Here is a 6,621-nt window from a genome sequence, read left to right as displayed (position 1 = left end):
ACCTCTCCGGTGAGCCCCCTCCCCGCTGTGGCTGGTTCTTCCTTAACTCCGGCGAGCCCCCCCCACCCCCTGAAAATCGGCTGAACCAAAAGTCAATTCAGTCGACTGAAGTGTAGCTAAATCAGAGCAGCATCGCAAGCAAGAGCAAGAGCAAGAGCAGCAGCGCGAGCAAGAGCAAAAGCAATAGCAAGAGCAGACCAGGCAGGGGACCGAGAGCAAGAGCAGAGCAGCAACACGAGCGAGAGCTAAAGCAGGAGCAGCTCCTACTGATGTGGACGTCGCCGCCGAGGGAGCAACACCATGGAGGAAGTGGTCGGTGATGCCGCCGTGGAGGGAGCCGCATCGTGTCGGCTCGGGATCGAGTATCGGAAGCACCGTGAGATCAAATCAAGAAGAAAATGCAGCGATTAGTGTACAACCTCTTTGGTGGCGCCGATTAGGCCGCAGGTTCATCCAAGGAAATGATGATGATGCTGCTCTTCCGGTGGTGCAGGTGAAGACAACGGTGTGGGAATGGAGGTGGCACGAAAGACGAGGGGAACGTCAGGGCGGCTCCTTGGAGGTGGAGGACGGGGTGGCTGAACCAGCGGGACGATGAGATCGACGACGGATTCTCATCCAGTACAGTGGATGAGGGACGTCGAGGTGTTGCTGTGGACGACGTCGTCGGGGAAGAGGCTCTGGCTGGGTGGCGGACGGAGGAGGGTGTGGGGCTTCGCGGTTCGCGGCCTCGGTGTACGAATGGGTGGGCGGATGGGATGGGAGTGGGGAACCATGGCTTAGGGACGCGCTTGTCCGAAATGTGGGGTAAGTTACGGAAGTACCCCCACCAATTTGAGGCGGTTCTTTCGGTTCAGGGGTATCATGGGCATTTCGCGTGTCGGGATTTCACAGGAGGTGGGAGTGTTCGCGCGCGTTGTAATTTTGGAATAGCAAGGCACGGGTTGAGATGGAGGGAGTTGTCGGAGCACAACGAGACAAAGATAGATCTTAAATATTTCGGGGTAACAAGGCGCGGGTTGAAGAGGCGGGAGTTTCGCAGCATGATAGACAGAGACACTAGCTTGAAATTTCGGCATAACAAGGCGCGGCTTGAAATTTCGGGAGAACAAGCTTAACGTGTACCAAAAAAAGACAATTCGCACCTCATCACTAGAGAGTGCCATGTCCCGTTTTACTATATTACTATAAATGCATTAAAATACAACAAAAAAAATTAAAAAATCAGGACAACAAACATAACGGGTACAGTACTAAAACAATTTGCACTTCTCTCAACAATAAAAAAACAATGTGTGTTGTCTAGCATATGGACTAAATTTGAGTACATTTTCCCTATTTGAATGGGATTGTACTCGGGTTAGTTATACAACCATCTAAATATTATCTTGCCAACACATGACATGAATATAGGAGAAGTAAATTCCTATATAAATACGAACTACATGTACATACGATCTCAAATTCAAATATATGTATCCATTTTATGTTGAATTCAAATCATAGTACATGTATGCTCTAGCTAGATGTTCGGAATCTAAACCATGTATGATATACTACGTACAATGTGTTTAACACGCACAACACACACACACACAAACACCATTTAGACTAGTAAGGTACACATGCATTGCACGCATGAGATTTGGCAACCAAACTATGAATAAATACCATATTATAGCATGTAATCTTTGAGTCATATATGCATGATGTAGATGTTTGTTTAATTCTTATAGTTCATTTCATTCAAAATCATCTAGTTTTTATAAGAAAGCTAATCTATTTTACGATTCATGGAATTGATCATTGTAAGGCATAAAGTAAAAACAAATAATGGCAAATCATGTAGAAAAACATTTGGGCAATTCTGATACGGAAGATTCTAGAACAAAGAAGAAGTGCTTGTGTTTTGAGGTTTGTGCATTATGCATAAGTTCAACCATGGAATCTTCTAGATTGTACATGTGGCAAAATCTGGTGGAATCTAGATGATATCCAATGGCCAGTAGTGCTCAAATTTGCCATCTCTGCACCATCGGATTGGCCTCATCCAACGACCATCTTTCAAAGTTAAAGCACACCATATAAAAAATATAAAATATAATATATATAGGGGTATAGATATAGATATGTGATGCTAAAGCCACCCATTATCTCCAATTAGAATAGTGTGTCCATGCACGGATGCAATGTGGCCAAACGATGTCTGCCATCAGTATCTCAAATTCAAATGAGTCTGACCTTGTTCAATGTGTATACAGTACAACATGCCATATCTTCATTATATTCATGCATGCATGGGTTTCAAACATCATGATCTCTTATTCAAATATTTTAATTCAACTTTACATTGATTATGACCTCACCTAGTCTTTTACACCCACAAAGTCGTCTTCTCTTTATAATTGTACCACTAACTTTCTCTCATGCATGCATGCACACACACCACCAGTCGGCATTATCCATCGCACACATGCAATCTTTTTCTTTAGGTTGGTCTCCCATGCAGGCACACACACACACCTTCCCCTCTCCATCATATCGGACATTCTTTATCTCTTGCGTGCATGCACAACGATCGATGTTCCTCTATGTGTGTGTGTGTGTATAGCTAGGTCTTTCACAGTTTTCCATACAAACCGATCTATCTATATATCTAGTGAGGTCTCACCCTCTTTCCCATGTCCACATCGATCAATCTATACCTCTCTATATAGGATTACATAGCTAATACACCCACATTAATTATATATCCAACGTCCCCCTCTCATCATCCATGCCTTCCGCTTCATCTCTCATACGCACGCACAGTGGCGAAGACAGGGGGCAGCAAGGGCCCTGCACCCCCTTAACATCACTATATATCGAGGCTAATATGAATGTGATCATTGGAAAATTGCTGGTAAAATAGTTTAAGTTGATGAATTGGCCCTCCTCGTAAAGGATTAGCAATGCTTGGCCCCTAGCTCATTTATTTTTCATGGCTCTGCCAGTGCGTGCAACAACGCACATTCTCTCCCCCTCTCTTTAAATATCAATCTCGCACTTGTGCACTCCTTCATAGTCTCCCTCCACTTGGCCCCTTGCACCATCTTCTAGCCCCCCACTGGATTTTGCCACATGTACAATCTAGCAGACTCCATGGTTGAACTTAAGCATAATGCACAAACCTCAAAACACAAGTGCTTCTCCTTTGTTCTAGAATCTTCCATATCATAACTGCCCAAACTTTTTTTCTAGTTGAATTGCCATTAATTTGTTTTTACTTTATGCTTTACAAAGCACAATTCCATGAATCATAAAATAGATTAAGGGCTTCTTTGATTCAAAGGATTCTCAAAGGAATTTTGGAGGATTCTAACCCTTAGGAATTTTTCCTATCTTGGTTGTTTGATTTGTAGGATTGTAAACCATAGGAATTTTTCCATAGGATTCATTTGCACTAGATTTCATAGGAAACATCCCATTCACTCAAACCTCTTTGAAAGAATCCTGCATTTTTTCTATGCACAATAAACACTCGTACAATCTCATAGGATTTAAGACGACATTCCACTCTAATCCCATGTTTTTCCTATTCCCGCGTTTTGGAAATCCTACGAATCAAAGAGGCCCTAGCTTTTTTGTAAAAACTAATTGATTTTGAATGAGATGAACTATAAGAATTAAACGAAGGTCTACTTCAGGCATATATGACTCAGAGCTTACATGCTATAGTGTGGTATTTATTCATAATTTGGTTGCCAAATCTAATGCGTGCAATGCACGTGTACCTTACTACTACTTCGAGTATGTGCAAAACATGTAAATTAAATACCAATGGCACGCTACACAGTGTCTCTCTTATAGTTCATGAAGCCACGTGGCACATGGGGAGGCATTGTCGCGACCTCCTTGTATGGATTGATCACAGTGACATGCTCCTGGTTCCAGAAGAATGTACTCGTCCTCTCTGAGCCACACTGGCGGTACATGCACGAAGCGAAGATGTGCACGCATGCCACACATGCACTCATTCCCTCGCACACACACGCGGGTACACGGCAGACGCATTTTTGTACAAAGATCCACCCCATGTGATAATTTGACGCGTGTAAAGTCCTTCACTTCATTGATGGTCAATTAATACAGCGCATGCAAATTGAGTGGACGTGAGGGCAGAAGACATTACTACTCCACTCCGCGCATGCGAGTAGTTAAATCATGGGTTGCTAGTACTTCCATTGGTCTCCTTCGTATTTTGTGCCAATTTTTGACCATATTTGTAAGTAACATAATATTTATGCATGTCATAAAAAGTGGCACAAAAAAAGGGGCCAATAAACCAGGACACAGGCAACATGATCAATTTTTGCCAGGGCTACTGTTGGTGGTCTTTGTATTTAAATATGGACGAAGTGGAGTAGTACTATCTTTATATTAGCCTCATAGGGCTCTCCCAGCGCCTAGGCTTGCCTCCCCGCCTCACCCACCGGATCCCGCTATGGAGGATCCCGCCATGGATAATCCCTTAAATCCCAGGATCCCGCGGGCTACCCTCTCGCTGTGACCCGCAACACTGCTGCCTTTGAGCAAAACCCACATGTGTTTTAGAGGGGATCCATTGCTCTAGAATCACAGATTGGTGGCGCCAGAGGACATGCCACGACTGCATTTCAGGTGGTGGGCAACAAGGGCAAATCGGATTGAGGAAGCGTTGCATCGATTGAAGAGAAGTTCCAAGGAGCTGCGCCTGGCACAGCACAAGGCGGAGGCGCAAGTCAATCTCAGGGGAGAGATGCCGAGGGACATCAGCATCTGGCAGCGTGGCGTTGATTTCGAGCTAGGGCTAATGGCAGAGATCATATTCATGGAGTTGAATGCGGAGGAAAGAACGCGCATGCCTGCGCAATGGCATGAGCAGCCGGTGCAACTGTTCAAATGGGCGGTAGGAGAAGCCAAATCCCAGGACTAGTTGCAGCGGCACCGCTGGGCATGCATCATAGGCGAGGTGAGCTGCCCTCCTTCCCCGCAGTGATGCAGTGAACTTGCAATGCCATGTCGGTTTGCAACCTTGACAATCACTCCATCTATATGTATTGTATTCCTGTGAAAATACTTGGTTGTTTGGAAAAGGATGGTAATTGATTTATCACTAGTTTTAGAATGCTTGGTCGTGACAATCAACCGAAGCCACAACCAAAAGTCTCCATCGCGTAATACTTTACACTCGGTCGCACCAACAGACGGTCGGTCGGACCCGCATCTCACCGAAGGGACACACATCGGCTTGGTATGACATGTACGACCATTTACATCACTGACTTGTGCGACCGCATTTGAGCAGTGTAGTACTCCCTCTATCTCAGTTTACAAGTCTTGCACGTGTACCTAGGTGGTTAATTTGACCAACTTAATAAGAGATATAGATTACGAAAAATATATCATTACAAACTTCAAATATTCTATTTTTTAATGATATATTTTTTATGTTAAACAATTTATTTTATATAAGTTACATTGACGACCTAGATACACGTGCAAGCCTTGTAAACTGAGATGGAGGGAGTACTTGAAATTTATGTTCCACTAAACTCATCGGGAGCCGTTTCGGGCCTCGAAATCAAAACCATCAATTAATCTTTATCTTGTTCCCATCACATTCGAAAGTACTAGTTCTACACAATTAAGTGCAATCCTTCTCACACCTACTAGTACGTACCAAACCTGAACGTGTTCCCACTATGCAGGTTTTAGTACTAGTGCTAGTACTTAGGTTATAAAAAGGGGAACTACCTAACCGAAAATTACTCTACCTTCCTCCTCATAAGTCCTTCTTCTTCGTTTGTCCTTGCCATGGCCGGTGTGCAGAGCTCTAGGTCAAGAACTACTCGTAACAAGGGAGCGGCAATCAAGGCTACGGAAAAAAAGAGGGTCGCCGCCATGCAGAGACCTTGAAAGATCTCTCATGGGCAGGCGATGGCTCCGAGGAGTGCCCTAGCCGCGGAGGCGAACATGCCGAGCTGGCGGCGCTGGAGTCGTTATCCCTCGACGGCATGCCCGATCAGCTCAATAAGCACCTCAATAAGCAGAAGGAGTTCATCCATTGCTTGGTGGAGCTACTGAAGAAGAGCCTCGACGACATGCCCGCTGAGCTCAATGAGCAGGGGGAGTTGCTCGCCTGCTTGGTGATGTTGCTGAAGAAGAGCATTGCCTTGGAGAAGAAGGCGACCGGTGAAATCCTGCAACTTTAGGAGGATAAGGCGAAGCTCTGCCATGAGCTTGACCTGCTGAAGGAGGAGAACGCCGGCTGGAAGAAGCTGCATGAGAATAGTAGTTCCTCGATGAAGATGCTGGAGGCCCTCGTCATGGAATAGAAGGAGGAGTTGGCGAAGCTCCGCATCGAGCACCCGACTGCTGTCAAGGTACGTAATGCGGCCGTGGAACAGATGATGAAGGCTCGCGTCGAGAAATCCCGCGTCATGGACAGAATGAAGAAGATGGCGGAGGAGACGCGCAAGGAGATGGAGGTCGTGGAGGCGATGAAAAAGTAGTTACGACTCCAGGTCCAGCATCCCTTCATGTAGTGAGAGCAGCGCCCTAGACTTGTGTGTGCGTCTTCCTTCTTTTTTTTGGGGTGAT

This window comes from Triticum dicoccoides, chromosome 7B (genome assembly GCF_002162155.2).
Source record: "Triticum dicoccoides isolate Atlit2015 ecotype Zavitan chromosome 7B, WEW_v2.0, whole genome shotgun sequence".
Taxonomy (NCBI): Eukaryota; Viridiplantae; Streptophyta; class Magnoliopsida; order Poales; family Poaceae; genus Triticum; species Triticum dicoccoides.
The sequence above is the reverse complement of the archived record's forward strand: the minus strand, read 5'-3'. Positions refer to the sequence as shown.